This window comes from Carassius auratus, unplaced genomic scaffold, assembly GCF_003368295.1.
Source record: "Carassius auratus strain Wakin unplaced genomic scaffold, ASM336829v1 scaf_tig00214183_4049273_7079891, whole genome shotgun sequence".
NCBI lineage: Eukaryota > Metazoa > Chordata > Actinopteri > Cypriniformes > Cyprinidae > Carassius > Carassius auratus.
The window spans coordinates 211,251-228,159 of NW_020527547.1; the positions used below are offsets into that span (position 1 = coordinate 211,251).

General features: G+C 32.5%; 1 protein-coding gene and 1 long non-coding RNA gene across 4 annotated transcripts in view; one reads left to right on the top strand and one right to left on the bottom strand.

Annotated features, from left to right (window-relative positions):
- LOC113091341 (netrin receptor UNC5D-like) overlaps window positions 1-16,909 on the bottom strand; it is a 169,201-nt gene that overhangs the window by 51,304 nt on the left and 100,988 nt on the right. The gene's annotated exons all lie outside the window — the stretch shown is intronic.
- LOC113091343 (uncharacterized) lies at window positions 8,226-11,653 on the top strand. Of its 2 annotated transcripts, XR_003287332.1 has the most exons (4): window positions 8,226-8,265; window positions 8,628-8,738; window positions 10,694-11,160; window positions 11,322-11,653. It is a non-coding gene; the product is annotated as an uncharacterized LOC113091343 (long non-coding RNA). The 2 variants fall into 2 exon arrangements; XR_003287331.1 differs by lacking the exon at window positions 11,322-11,653 and having other exon boundaries at window positions 10,694-11,290.

Here is a 16,909-nt window from a genome sequence, read left to right on the forward strand (position 1 = left end):
AGAAACAACATTATATGTTAACTTAAACAATATTATATGTTAACTTAAGAAACAATATTATATGTTAACTTAAGAAACAATATTATATGTTAACTTAAGAAACAACATTATATGTTAACTTAAACAATATTATATGTTAACTTAAGAAACAATATTATATGTTAACTTGCTGCATTGAAAAATTTCAATTGAGTTCAGTAAAACAGCTTTTAACTATGCTACTTTAGCTGTTTAACACTGACATTTTCCAGAGGCTCAATTTTTTTGTAGGGTATTATCAGCATTGCCATTATATTCATAAATAAATAAATAAATGTAATTTGTTAAATGTAAAGGCAACCAAACAGATCACGTCATGCTTCACCATCTAACTGGGGACCGGTTTGATTTTGGAGGCCAATTTGTGAATTTTTTTTGATAGATAGATAGATAGATAGATAGATAGATAGATAGATAGATAGATAGATAGATAGATAGATAGATAGATAGATAGATGGATGGATGGATGGATGGATGGATGGATGGATGGATGGATGGATGGATGGATGGATGGATAGAACAGATAGATGGAATAGTGCTAATGTTGATCTGAACACTTAGGTCCCCTGTTAAATGGTAAACTGCGACATCTCTTTGGTTGCTTTGACATTTCTTCAGAATTTCATGTTGACTTTGAAAATATTCAATTGGCTAAATTTCTAAATCAATGTTACAATCAACATATATCATAACATTATATTATCATCCTTGCCATAGCATTCAGAGATGGTGAGAATGTGAAATATTGTTAAATGTAAGGTCAACTGATCAGGCGTCACACTTCACCATCTAACAGGGGACCAGTGTGCTTTAGTCTAGTGAAATCACCGCTACATGCACAGACCTGTTGCTGTGTATGTTTAGCATGTACAGTTTAGTCTGTGTAGAAATGACCATGCAGTAGTGAACAAAATGGTGACCTAAACATGGAACATTGAAATGAACTGATTTTGTTCAAGTGAAAAAAATTATTGAACATCATTGAACCAAATTTACACTTCAGTTTTCACCAACAAAACTTTTGACATTGTATGGGTAAAAGCAGCATAAAGAGCTCTTTAAGGTAACAATTGCAGGTCAGTACGTTTAATAGTAAAGAGTGCATGTGTTAGATAAAATGAGTTTGGTCCCCAGTTAGATGGTGATGTGCGATACATGTCTGGCTGATTTGCCCTTTCTCGAATAACAAACGCACTATAAAGATTCTGGAGCTTAAAACTCAACAATTCTATTACTGACGAATACTGTTCAATTTAAAGGGTTTATCGTGGACTACGGTGTTTATAGTTTTTATTCGTTTAATATGCAAATTTTACATTATTTCGAGTTTAATGAAACACAACTTTTTTTCTGTCAAAAACAATTTTGTTTGACATGAGTAGCATATTTTACTAACTATTCAGCAGATGTTGTAAAAAATGCTTGAAAAAATCTTACATTTCATCTTAAAATCTTAAATTTAATTTTAACAACAGTTTGTAAGTAAAAGTTCTTAATGTCAGTTTACAGTGAACCCTTGGCGTCAATTTTTAGTTTGTCCATTTAGTGCAGTTTTCCATGTGCAGGGTATTTCACTGGTTTCATTAAGATACCTTTGCATCAACAGACGCTGTGGACAGGGACATTTATTACGTCAGTTTTGATGTCTTTTATCTCAAACTCAAATTCAGCTGTATTTTATGATGACTGTGTTTATGGAGTGGAATTATTTTCAGCAATTAATACCTCAATGTTGAAACTTTTCACATAAACTTATTGTATGACTTCAGAAGACTTTGAATACAACACAAATAGTTTTTAATACTTTTATAATCTTTCTTGGACTAAATGTCCATGAGTATGTGTACCCCAATATATTATTTCATCAGGAAATAACATTTGGCCATAGATTCTGCATATTGATGCTAAAGGTTTCTCATTCAAAGCCATGGAGCGCCTGCATGTGGAGAAACAGTGTTTTCTGTCAATATGTGACCGGTTGAGAACGCTTGTAGAGTTTAAGCAGTGTGAAAATAGACACACAAGAGATTCTGTTAGAATGAGTTTGGTCCCCAGTTAGATGGTGAATTGTGACGTCTATTTGGCTGATTTTGGCATGAGAAGCCTACTAAGTTTAATTCTATTAAGCCATTTTTTTTACATTATTTCTGAATGTAATAATGACATATGAGTTACACATATTATCTGTCTTTATACACAATTTTGATTATAATGTATATTAGTATATTACTAAAAATTACTTAAATTACTTTTGATTGTTCACTAGTAGTATTAATATGGTTTTATTTTTTTACCCTAAAATTTTACAGTGTTTGTTGAACGGGTATTTTAGTGTTATGATCAACATTGGCGTTGCATACACAGATAGTGAGGATGCTAAATGTAAGGTCAACCAGCATCACACTTGACCATCTAACAGGGGACCAGTGTGCTTTAGTTTAGTGAAATCACTTCTGCGCTCTAAAAACCCATAAGTTCTAAATACTCAATTTTTTTGTGGACACCAATTATCTAAAAAAAAAAAAAAAAAAGAATAATTAAGCAACTCTAATTTTTTTATTTACTTATACATTATAATAATTACATGAATTAATTTAGTCAAGTCAAGCTAAAAAGCTTTTTTTTTTTGCTTAATGTTTAAGTGCAGTGTACTTAAAACTGTTTATCATACATAATGTTTTTCATTTAGCAATTATTTCGGTACTTTATAAATTACAAATACTAACTAAAAAAAGAATCAAAAACTCAAAAAAATATTCAGCCTTTTTTAAACCGCACGATCTGTGTATTTCTGAATGTGAAACACTGGAAGATCATCTCATCACAGCTGCAGTGCTTGCAGGACATTGTCCATGATAACACAATCAGCAGGAGAGGGGCTTGTGTCAGTGATGTCTCACTCAATTCCTCCTGGAATAAGCACAGAGAGGAAAACTTTATCATCAGAGACTAAAGTACACATTAATATGTAATGCCAACAGAGTGGGGGGAACTTTAACATCAGAACCCAGAAGAGTAATTCACCATGGGATCGTTCTAGAGCTGGGCGATATGGCCTAAAAAACAAACAAACAAAAAACTAATTTTTTCATAAAAAAATCTGATTTACAATTTTAATTGATTTTCCCCCTACTTAAAATCAATATTCAGATGACAAAGTAGAAGTTCAAAAGCAGTTAAAATGTCGTTCTTTATAATTTAACAGTCAAATTTAAAACTGAGACAAGATTATATATAAAGGCAGAATTACCTTAAAGCTGGAATGACCTTATTGTTTTTTTATACTAGCCCATCATGCATCCAACCATCCACTCAGCGTTCAGAGCTGTTCAGATTAAACTGCAGCTCCGCAGTGAGACAGTGTCATGGACGGAGGACAGAGCAAGTGGAAATATATTTTCTAGGCTATATTTTCCGTCTTGTAATGCCCCAGGTTTAGGTTATTTATTGATTGATTTAAATATAAATGATTTGTAATAGAGCAGACACTGTCTAACCGTGTCTACACCGAACGTGAGAGTTGTGCCGTGCCCCGCTGAGCTAAAAGTGTGTCTAGACTTGATGACATCACACTACAGTGTCAAATCATCTGAACGTAGTGTCAGTAAATTTGATCATAAACAGAACGAGCATCAGTTCACTGATGGGGATCGTGTCACATCCAGTGTAGACAACATCAGACACAAATATTGAAGCAGTTATGTTCATTTTTGAAAAACGATGTTTTTAATAAATAGCTAAATAAGCAAAAAATAATAAAAATAAGCAAGCAAGCCCAAGTTTGGGGGTTTGATTCCCCGGGAACACATGATAGGTAAAAATTGATAGCCTGAATGCACTGTAAGTCGCTTTGGATAAAAGCGTCTGCTAAATGCATAAATTTAATTTTTAATTTAACTTTAATTTAAATAAGAAAGTTTTAGGCTGTGAGTGTGTGCAGTTTACACTGTAGAAAATAAATAGAAGCATCGTCAAGTTATGTTTACCACAGGCATTATTTTATTCATAAATTGAAAAACTCCATTAAAAAAAACATATGCAAATCTCAAAGCAACCCGCAGCTCTGACGTCATAGTTCTACCACTCTTATTCCAGATCTATTATGGCACTTAATTCTTACATGTTATGTCCTAAAGAACATTTATTCTCACACATGTACACTGGGAAAGCATGAAGGGCTCCTTTCATGTTGACATCATGTAAAAAAAAACTATAATAATAAAAAAACGGTGATGGAGGCAGTTAGTGTTTGTGATTTGCCCTCACATGAAGATCAGACGTTTAGAATGTGATGAATGTCTGTGAAATCCTGCAGGTCTCTGATATGGTGAAACCTAGAAAACCACAAAAACGTAAAGTGTTTAACCGACATTGGAAAAGAGAAAGCCAAATCTGTGTCCTGTTATGTTCGGACACTTCACACAACTTGAAGTTACAGTACCTGAAGTGTTGAGGCTCACTCTGTTATATTCAGCATCCAGCTCAGCCTGCAGTTTAAGAAACATTGTAAAGGTTTACTACAAGTTTGTACATTGCTTTTGTAATTTTAATATATTACAATATTCATGTCTGTGTATAAGCTTAAACCTAATTTTGGATTAGTACTCTTAGAAGCTAGTTGTTTAAAAACAGACCAAAAAACAAACAAACACACGTTTACCAGGGCATTTCCCCAAAAAAGCACTGTATGGCTAGGATGAGCGTAGAAACATTTGACACCAAATGGTCTCAACAATCGACTTGCTCATAATGCTTTGAGAAACGCAGTCCTGAACATCACAGTTAACATCAGTGACATTCAAATCTTTTAGTGATGAAAAGCCAGCTGAGCTAACGTTAAGATTAGTGTCCTTCTTAGACATTAACATCATACTGTAAGCAGTGATGCTAAAATAGAATCCAGATCAATGCACATTCAAAAGCTCTTGGGCGCTCTGTAAAAACAGCATTTCCCAAAAATAAAAACATCCCTTTATCTTGATATTCAATAAGACATTTTCACAATTGTTTTGATGTACTTACAAGTTGTTCCATAAGTTCGCTCCAGTCGCTTGTGATTATCCACCGTGTTGAACAGATTCTTCTGAACGTCGATTAGAGCAACATCGTGACGTCACGGAGTAAACTTAAAATTAATAATTTCAATAGAAAAGTCTACTCAAAACCCGACGTTAAGCCACACAAAAAAATAAAACAATTCCTCATTCAGAAAATGTAATTTTTATAAGTTGCATCAATGATTTAAAAGACTTTAAATGCGGTGTTCTTAATCTTTTTAAGTTAGTAGTAAAGTTCAGCTTCAGACCTGTTGTTGTGTAAGTTTAGCATGTACAGTTTAGTCTGTGTAGAAATGACCGTTCAATAGTGAACAAAATGGAGACCTAAACATTGAAACATACATATATATATATATATATATATATATATATATATATATATATATATATATATATATATATATATATATATATATATATATATATATATATATATCAGTATCTACAATGTGTATGATGGTCTTTCCTGGCTAGTGCATTATAAAAAAGTAAAATAAAATCAGATTATTTGTCAAGCTACATAATCTTAAAGCAGATCAATCTGAATCAAAGTGACTTGTTTTAAAGAATCCCACATCCCCCAGTTCCCCCAGCAGTGTCTGCTAAACTGATGGTCTCCTCTCTTCATATGTTAATAACACTAATGCCTCCACATTATCACCTGGCCTCTCACAGCGAGCAGATATTCGGACATACAAGCAAAGCCCAGAAAAGAAAGCAGGTCTATTTAAGTGTATTTTATAAATGAAATGATAAAAATAGTATTTAATTATACCTGATATTTATTTATTATTATTAAATTTAGGTTGAAACTCAACATTTTTGCAAAGAAGCTGTTTATATTTTAGGCATTGTATATTATTTTATTTTAAAATAAGTCCGGGGAATACTTTTATTAAGTCAGGCATTTGTTGAACACACTGCTGGGTACTTTTTAAAAATACAGGAGAGCTTCTTTCCCATAACATGCACCAATCCGGCATCAGGCTTATGGTCTGTGGTCTCTCAAACACTGGATAATATCAGTAAAAAAAAAAATATCATTTCCCTTAGGGCTTAAATGAACCTCATCATTTAAATATAGCTCAGGCTTCTCAAACACTATGTGTGGATGATGGACAATGCTCCATTAACACAGAGAACAAATTTGGCCATCACATTGTTCACAAACTTCCTGACTCTGTCCACCTTTCCTCCAGTGGTGCCTCGGGTCGACTGAAGAAAGCATAATCTTCATTTGTTCAGTTGATCCCTGAAACTGAAAGATATTCAGATCAATATATACTAACACTAAGAGGTTTACTTGTCTTGAAATGAGATTGACATCTATTATTCTTGTTGATTGTGGCAATTCCATTTTGGGGAATATATATTTTTGTATTCAGAACATTTTATATTCAAAATATATTGAGTAGCAACATACCTTTTTTTTTGAGGACTGAACTTTCTGATGAAGTGAAATTCTTGTTTAGAGTGAACAATGTGAACTGTTGACTTGACTTTTCTTAAAAGAAAAAAGTAAAGACAGTTTTGTTAAACATGTTTAAACATAGTTGCAACATTTGTAGAATAAGTGATTAGAAAATGTAGAACTTACTCACGTTGAAGGATATGTTCTCCTTTCTAGCAGCCAGAATCATTTTAATAGTGAGTGAATGTTCTGTGATTATAAAGCAGCACTTCCTCCAGCTGGAGAGCGATTGGTTACATCAGGATGTGATCACTGTCTGTATGATGCGGTCTGTATGGCCGGTCATCTGTATGATCAGCTTCTGTTTGACCAGTCATCAGCATGCTGGCCATTCTCTTATGCATTGCATCTCGACCTGACGAGTCACTCTATGTCTTATGTTTTTACTTAAGTTTAACTTTTTCGGATGGAAAGAATGGCTGTTTTAGTGTTATTATCAACATTGTTGTTTCATAGATAAACAGAATATGAAATATTGATAAATGTGAAGGCAACCAAACAGGCTTCACAATTCACAGTCTCATTGGGGACCGTCTTTTACACTTTCTCAATCCTTGACTCTTGGTCAGGAGCCCTTGGCGTAAATGTTTAGTTTGTCCATTTAGTGCAGTTTTCCATGTGCAGGGTATTTCACTGGTTTCATTAAGATACCTTTGCATCAACAGACGCTGTGGACAGGGACATTTATCACGTCAGTTTTGATGTATTTTATCTCAAACTCAAATTCAGCTATATTTTATGATGACTGTGTTTATGGAGTGGAATTATTTTCAGCAATTAATACCTCAATGTTGAAACTTTTCACATAAACTTATTGTATGACTTCAGAAGACTTTGAATACAACACAAATAGTTTTTAATACTTTTATAATCTTTCTAGCACTAAATGCCCATGAGTGTAAAAAAAAAAAAAAAAATCCCTGATTATTTTTCAAGCTACATAATCTAAAAGCAAACCAATCCCAGTCAAAGTGACTTGTTTTAAAGAATCCCCACATCCCCCAGTTCCCCCAGCAGTGTCTGGTAAACTGATTGTTCTCTCTTCTTATGCTAATAACACTAATGTCTCCACATTATCACCTGGCCCTTCACAGCAACAGTACCAACAGTATCCGGGCTAACTGAGTCTTATCCAATCACGCTCCAGATATCTGGGTGGGGTTATATATATACTGTTTTTCTGACAAAATCTACTTTGAATTTTTTAGTTTTTTGTGAAATAAATTTCCAAAACCTTGAAGGACAAACTGCTTTTTGAGATTCCTACATTGCCTACAAGGGACCACATACAACAAAGCCTACTAAGGCCATTTCTCATCTCTTTTTTCCATTCAAGACTGAAAAGGTAAGTTATACATTCTGAATTTAGATTCTGATAATATGTAAATAGTAGCCTTAAAAAATAAATGTGACAAAAATGCATGCAGACTGTTAAAATTTGTATGTAGTCTCTTAGTAAATGTTAGTGCTGTTTAATCTCTATTTACTGTATATATTTGTTCATTTGTTGATAGATTTTTTTTTGTGGTTGTTTCTAAATATTGTTTTTCATTTTGGCAAATGCAGTGTACCCTAAAAAGATCTTGAATATTTCACAGGAAAATGAGACCCAGAAGAGTCTGTCCTGAAAAGGAAGCTTTGAAATTCATCGCATCTGGGAAAGATAAAGACATATTTCAGTCAAGAGTCAAGAGAACGGTAAGTTATCATTTAAGACTCGGTCTCCAATACTGTATGACTGCAAATATTAATTAAGTACTTGGCATAGTAGCTTATGAATTTCAAGAAGTGTACTGTGCAATGTTATTACTTGTTCATAGTGTGCAGTGTGAAAAAAATACAGAAATTATAGATAATCAGTGGCTTGAAAATTTAGTGTATTTTAATTTTGATGCACAGTTATAAAGATTGTAATGCACTGATAATCATACTTGATAAAATATTAAATATTGATAATCAATGGAACTCGAAAACAACTGGGACACATATTAAACTTGTATCATAAATGTATGTATTCTCTAAAGCTAATATGTGCATGTGTATGTGTTTGTGACCAACAGATTGTTGATGAAGAGAAAAGAGCACATTTGTGTGCATTTGTGACCACAAACATCACTACAGGAGAAGAAATGATGTTGGACTGCGGAGATCCTGACTGCCCATGGAGACAGGTACATTTCTATTTCAATAACTTTAGCTCATATTTCAGAGTTATTTCATGAATTGTTATTTATTTGTAGTAGTCAAACTTCCTTTGAGTTTTAATGTAAAATAATGGAATTAACCTGGCAAACTTGTTACAAACAATGTTAAATCAGTTTGGGATCAGTACGATTTTTTAAATGTCTTAACAGTAACAGTTCTCTCTCTCTCTCTCTCTCTCTCTCTCTCTCTCTCTCTCTCTCTCTCTCTCTCTCTCTCTCTCTCTCTCTCTCTATACGTATACTGTATATATAGACAATATATCTATAGATATCTCTATATAGGTCTATTCAGTTTATTTTAAATAAATGCTGTAATTTTGAACTTTATTTTCATTAAATAATCCTAAAAAGTACTATATATCACAGTTTCCACAAAACTATGAAGACGGAAAAGATGCTTTCAACACTGATAATATAAGAATCCTTATTAATGATTGAGAACCAATAATAATTGATCATAAAAGAACATCAATTCAGCTAATTCAAATTATTTCTGAAGATCATTTGACACTGAAGACTAGAGTAATGATGCTGAAAATACAGCTGCACATCACAGAAATACATTACAGTTTAAAGAACATTCGATAAGAAAACAGTTATTTCAAATTGTAATACTATTTCACAATTTTAAATTCATTTTAAAATATTTCTGATCAGGTAAATGCAGCCTTGATTAGCAGTTAAGTCTTCTTTTAAAAACATTAAACCAGTCTTCCTGATCCCAGACTCACTGATCAGGTGTTGATCCTGTGAGAGGTGTGATGTTTGTGGGGGAGAGAGAGCGTGAACAGAGCAGATAGCACTACAACACAATAGAGATTACTGATCAAAGTGAAGAAAAAACAATCCGCACTGGTATGGTCTTTACTATATTTCATAAAATAGTACCACTTTCCCATAAGATGTCATTGGTTAACACTAGTTAACATGAAAATCACTTTTAAAGTGTTTATTAATGTTAGTAAACATTACTTTCATCATTAACAAATACAATGTTTGATTTTAATAATGTATTAATAAATATTATTTAATGTAGTTGAGCTAACATTAACAAAAAATAAACAGTTGTATTTTTTTTAATGTTAACAAAGCTTAAATATTTAAACAAATGTATTTCTCATTGTTAGTTAATGTGTCCTGTCCATCGCTCAGTGTTTTTAAATCAAACTTAAAGACTCATTTTTACACCCTTGCATTTGAGTGATGCGGTGTACGGTTCTTTTGATGTATGTTTTTTATTTTTTTAAATGTGTATATATAAATATTTTTATTTTAATTTTTGATCTCTGTTGCTTTTAAAGTAAACTTTTCCTGTAAAGCAGTTGGATCAATGATGGTTGTGTTAATGTTGTGCTCTATAAATAGAAATTGACTTGACCTGACTTATTGTAAAGTGAAACTTTACACTTAACAAAAAACACTTTATTTAAAGTGAATAATGCATTGGTAATCCAGAATAATGCATTAGTTAATCAATAATTATTGGCTTATTCTGGTCAATAAACTTGAATATCACTTAGTAAGTGCCACTCAATAATTGTGAAAAAGTGAATCATTAATTACCGGTTTGTTTATTCTTAACTAATGCACAATTCTGGATCCTTAAAATGTTAGGTTAATCATGAATTACTAGTGTGTTATTACATGAATTACATCTTTTAATTTGGGTCTGGGTTTGAGTATAAAAGGGGATGCAAGTCAAAAAGTTTAATGTATGCAATAATAAAATTTTAGTCTGTAACAAATATGATTAAAATAATTAATTAAAGCATTAATTAAAATCAGTTTTACAAAAAAGAGCACTTGTTGAAATGTTCTGCATGTCACTTTCAGCGTTCATAACAATATCATTATTAATTCTGTACAGCTTAGTCAGGTGGCCATTACTAGAGATTGATAGAAATGAATCTTCTATATTACAGGTAGCAGGATGCTTGGTCCATTACATCCTGACGGATGGACAACACCCTCATCAGACAACTACACCCTCCACCCAGGATCCACTTGGTCTGTCTCTACATGTCAGAACGAGTAACTTCAGTCTTCAATGGGATGAAAGACAAAAAATATCTTAAGCAGAGTGATGAGCAAATCAGTGGAAGAGCATCCTACTATTGAGGAATGCCTTCAGGAAGTCAAAACTATGTGCAAAGACTTATTGTAGAGTTTACAATAAGCATTCAAATGATTAGATATAAATACTGGTGTGAATTTGATCACTGGTCTTATCAAATATGAACCAAAAACAGCTACAGCAATGTCCATGTGGTTTCAGGAAATAGTGACACAAATGATGATCTTTCTGAAATAAGGGCAGCCAGCTCAGAAAAGACTTCAGTCTTCAGTCTCGGATACATCAGTAAATCACTAGTGCCATTAAATCAAAACGGTATGTTCCATTCACCACAAACAATACTGAAGAGCTGAAGATCATTGTCTTTTCATGTTTTCAACTTTGTAAAGTATGTATTACTGACATTACATTTTTTTCATTCATTCATATATTTATTCACTATATATATTTTTTTATCTTTTAATTTTGTTAAATAGCAAGAGCCAGAAAGCCCTGGTCAGAAACAGAGAGGAAAGTCATAGAACACTGTTTCAAGATCTACTTTGAGGAAATGAAGGCTCCTGGAAAAGTGGACTGTGAAAGATGCATAAATGCAAACAGGATTCTAAAGGGTAATGGAAGAGACTGGAAAACAGTTAAATACTTTGTGCTCAACAGAATAATTTCAGTTAAGAGAAGTTTGGGTCAACAGTACTGAGCCCATAAACCCTGAGAGCTATTTTTAGAGAGATTATGAGAATAAAGTTTGACTTGATTTCATTCAAAATGCTGTTTTGTTTTTTCACAATATCCTTTTCAGTGCAGGAAGTCTCCATATATATATATATATATATATATATATATATATATATATATATATATATATATATATATATATATATATATATATATATATATATATATATATATATATGTATGTATGTATGTATGTATGTATTACCTCCAAAGATCCAAATGGTTATCTGCTTTCTTGCCTTTACATTTAACAATTTACATTTCACATCAATGTTTAGAATATTCTGCCTATTTTCTGAATGTAATGGCAATGTTGATAATAAAAATGGAGCCCCTAAATCAAGTGCTGCTCTGAAAAATGTTAGTGTGTTAAACGACTAAAGTGCCAATGCTTAAAAAGTATTTTATTGTAGCTCTCCATACAACACCTGACACTAATACACATGTGGAGGTCAAAACTGAAAATTATATATTGATTGTTGCATTGAGAATTTTCAGTTGGATCCACAAATGTGCAAATGTTAGACATTCAGTTCATTTAATTTACTGGAGCCAACTGAAGTTTTTAATGCAGTAAATAAAAAAATAAAAAAAACACTGGTCCCCTGTTAGATGGTGAAGTGTGACGCCTGATCGGCTGACCAATATTTAACAATAATTCACATTCTCCCCATCTCTGAATGCTATGGCAAGGGTGATAAGTGTTCAGATCAACATTAGCACTATTCCATCCATCCATCCATCCATCCATCTAAAAAATGCACAAATTGGCCTCCAAGATCAAACCGGTCCCCAGTTAGATGGTGAAGCATGACGTGATCTGTTTGGTTGCCTTTACATTTAACAAATTACATTTATTTATTTATTTATTTCTGAATATAATGGCAATGCTGATAATACCCTACAAAAAAATTGAGCCTCTGGAAAATGTCAGTGTTAAACAGCTAAAGTAGCATAGTTAAAAGCTGTTTTACTGAACTCAACTGAAATTTTTCAATGCAGCAAGTTAACATATAATATTGTTTCTTAAGTTAACATATAATATTGTTTAAGTTAACATATAATGTTGTTTCTTAAGTTAACATATAATATTGTTTCTTAAGTTAACATATAATATTGTTTAAGTTAACATATAATGTTGTTTCTTAACTTAACATATAATATTGTTTCTTAATTTAACATATAATGTTAATGTGTCTGAGATGTAAGAAGAGGTGATTCAGTCTAACAGGCGTCACACGTCACCATCTAACTGGGGACCAAACTCATTTTATCTAACACATTCACTCTTTACTGTCAGAAGTATTGACATGCAATTGTTACCTTAAAGAGCTCTTTCTGCTCTTTTTAACCCATCAATTTGTTTTGTTGATGTAAATTAAACAAACTAATAATGCTTTACTTGAGAAATTAATGTAATTATTTTTCTTCTCGCCTTTTATTGTTTGATTAGCATTAATGCCAACACTTAACTCAAGCCACAAGACAAGATTTTTACAGATAAAAAAAAGGAATCTTAATGACCAACTTCTGGTCTAAAAATGTTTGACTGGAAAAATCATCTTGTAATAAATATAATTTCAGTTCTACTTTCTGAGTATGAATTATCATATGCAGTAAAAACAACAACACTCAAGCTCTGTAAAAGGTTTTGTTCAACTGACTGGATTCTCTCCTGCATGATTTTATGTGAGTCTCTTTAGACATTGGAACCGTACATGAATTATGAGCTTCTAGAAGTGGGATCACAATGTGTCGGTCATCACCGATGTGACGCTGAGAGTGACCGACTGAAAGTGAACTTCTTTTCACAAACTGAACATACAAATAAACACATAACAAATAACATAATAGTCGTATTACGTAGAAACAATAAGTGCTCTCTATATATTCAAAGTTCAAACAGAGAAAGATAACAGATCTATAGACAACTACAAAACCTGTTATAGCCTACATACTAATAACAGTCTAGATATGTTATGAAGCCTAACTTGTGAGCATCAGGGAGTCACTCTCAAAATGCGGGGGTATTAAAATTGCTTTTAAATACGCGTACATGTTTCGATTTAAGGATCGCGGGAACACTCAGCGGTGCTGAGCGTACATTATACATTACAAGACATTCATTTTGTCAAACACTCTACAACGAATCCTCTTTTGATGTTTCTTATCGGCCAATGAGGGTCATTTTTGTTTGTGTTGAACAGAAAAAAGTCAAATAATAAAAACAATTCCACACAGGCTAAACTGTACATACTAAACATACACAGCAACAGGTCTGTGCATGTAGCGGTGATTTCACTAGACTAAAGCACACTGGTCCCCTGTTAGATGGTGAAGTGTGACGCCTGATTGGCTGACCTTACATTTAACAATATTTCACATTCTCACCATCTCTGAATGCTATGGCAAGGATGATAATATAATGTTACAATATATGTTGATTGTAACATTGATTTAGAAATTTAGCCAAGTGAATATTTTCAAAGTCAACATGAAATTCTGAAGAAATGTCAAAGCAACCAAAGAGATGTCGCAGTTTACCATTTAACAGGGGACCTAAGTGTTCAGATCAACATTAGCACTATTCCATCTATCTGTTCTATCCATCCATCCATCCATCCATCCATCCATCCATCTATCTATCTATCTATCTATCTATCTATCTATCTATCTATCTATCTATCTATCTATCTATCTATCTATCTATCTATCTATCTATCTATCTATCTATCTATCCATCTGTCTATCTATCTATCTGTCTGATCAAATTATCATCACTGATAGGACCTTCTCAGGAATGGGTTTTGATTGCATTCATACGTTCAGAAGTGTATTGGGGTTAAGCCAAGAAAATGTCAAATAAATGTAAAAATAATAATTATATATATATATATATATATATATATATATATATATATATATATATATATATATAGTTAATTATAAGAGGCATTACCTCTGCCCTTGAACTGTTGACAGCTGGCTGACTCTAATTATATTACTACTTTTTATTACTATTATTATTATTTGAAAAATAAAGAAACTAAGTACTAACAAACTAACTATAATGGCACTTCTCAATGTGTCAGTATTATAAGTACATATACGTATATTGTGTATGTATACAGTAAAAACTACATTTATTCAGACACCTTGAACATTTCAAACGCTATCACAGTTTATTTGCTATAGTTTAGATAATGGTAATAAAAGATGACAAGAACTCAGAGTTAACCTGTCAGAACAAATTCATCTTGATAATATCAGATAGCACTTAAGCAAAAAATGGTCAGATCTATTGGCAGAATAATTTTTATCAAATTTACTGGTAGTCTACTTTATGAGGAATTGTTGGTTATAATATGTCAGTTTTTCAAAATTATATATTGATTGTTGCATTAAAAAAAATAAGCACACTGGTCCCCTGTTAGATGGTGAAGTGTGACGCCTGATTGGCTGACCTTACATTTAACAATATTTCACATTCTCACCATCTCTGAATGCTATGGCAAGGATGATAATATAATGTTACAATATATGTTGATTGTAACATTGATTTAGAAATTTAGCCAAGTGAATATTTTCAAAGTCAACATGAAATTCTGAAGAAATGTCAAAGCAACCAAAGAGATGTCGCAGTTTACCATTTAACAGGGGACCTAAGTGTTCAGATCAACATTAGCACTATTCCATCTATCTGTTCTATCCATCCATCCATCCATCCATCCATCTATCTATCTATCTATTAAAAAAATGCACAAATTGGCCTCCAAGATCAAACCGGTCCCCAGTTAGATGGTGAAGCATGACGTGATCTGTTTGGTTGCCTTTACATTTAACAAATTACATTTATTTATTTATTTATTTCTGAATATAATGGCAATGCTGATAATACCCTACAAAAAAATTGAGCCTCTGGAAAATGTCAGTGTTAAACAGCTAAAGTAGCATAGTTAAAAGCTGTTTTACTGAACTCAACTGAAATTTTTCAATGCAGCAAGTTAACATATAATATTGTTTCTTAAGTTAACATATAATATTGTTTAAGTTAACATATAATGTTGTTTCTTAAGTTAACATATAATATTGTTTCTTAATTTAACATATAATGTAGTTTCTTAACTTAACATATAATGTTAACAATGTGTCTGAGATGTAAGAAGAGGTGATTCAGTCTAACAGGCGTCACACATCACCATCTAACTGGGGACATGCAATTGTTACCTTAAAGAGCTCTTTATTTTACTTTATTTTTGCTATCCTCAAATTAACTATAGTGTCTTGCTTGTTTTGTCTTATTATCTGTGTGATTGCATTCATATATTGAGAAGTGTATTTGTATTAGTCTCAAACCCCGAAAATATCTGCACGTCATACTAATTTATTAAACATTTTGGATTTCTATTAGAATATTTCTTAAATGGAGATATAATGTGAATGTTTCAAAGTTTAGAGTTGCATTTAAATACAGTTAGATTGTAAAGAAAGACTTGGTACAATTGCCCTTGTGTTTGCACACACAGTTGCATTGCAGTCTATGGAGGTCCTCTGTTGGATAGGTAGACGTCACTCAGGTCCCCACTTGGCATGTTTTTAAAAAAAATAAAAAATGAATTTTTTCAGTTATATTATGAAAAAAGACCTCAAATGAAAATTTTGTATGTAATTTTTGTTTCTTAAAAATGACCAGAAACACTGGTCCCCTCTTGGTCAGTGTAGAGTGATAGTCCCCTCTTAGTAACATAGACGTGTAAGTGTGTGTGTGCGTGTGTGTGTGTGTGTTCCATGGAAAAAAAGTCTTCCTCAGAAAAAAGAAGGAAAACTAGTACATTTCTTTAAAAGAAACTAGTCAAATAGTCATTCAGATAGCCCACAGTCTAATCAATTTCAAAATGATGTAGTTGAGTGCATTCCTAATGACTCGGTAGGTTTTCTGAAATTCACCTTCTGTCATTAAAGATTTGAGATCATTAACATAACTTTTTTTAATTAACCACATAATGACAGACTCTGCTGAGATGATGATACAAAATAAATGTTGATCCATCACATTAGGCACTTACATCTGCTTTGCCAAAATTGGATGTGATTCTTCCTTTAATAAATGAGCAGCTCTCAACCACTGTTGAAAGTAGTCTGGGAGAGCAGGAGGCGAAACTCTAACATCTCATTTAATCAAGTGCCTTCCTGATTTGGTTTTTTCCCAAAAATGAATGACACCGCAGAGAAAAAAGCAGACGAGAACAGCGTGGTGTATCCTGCCTGTCCAACAGGCTTATTGATCATGAGAGCAGATTGCCTTCACTTCTGAGCTGACTCTACATGG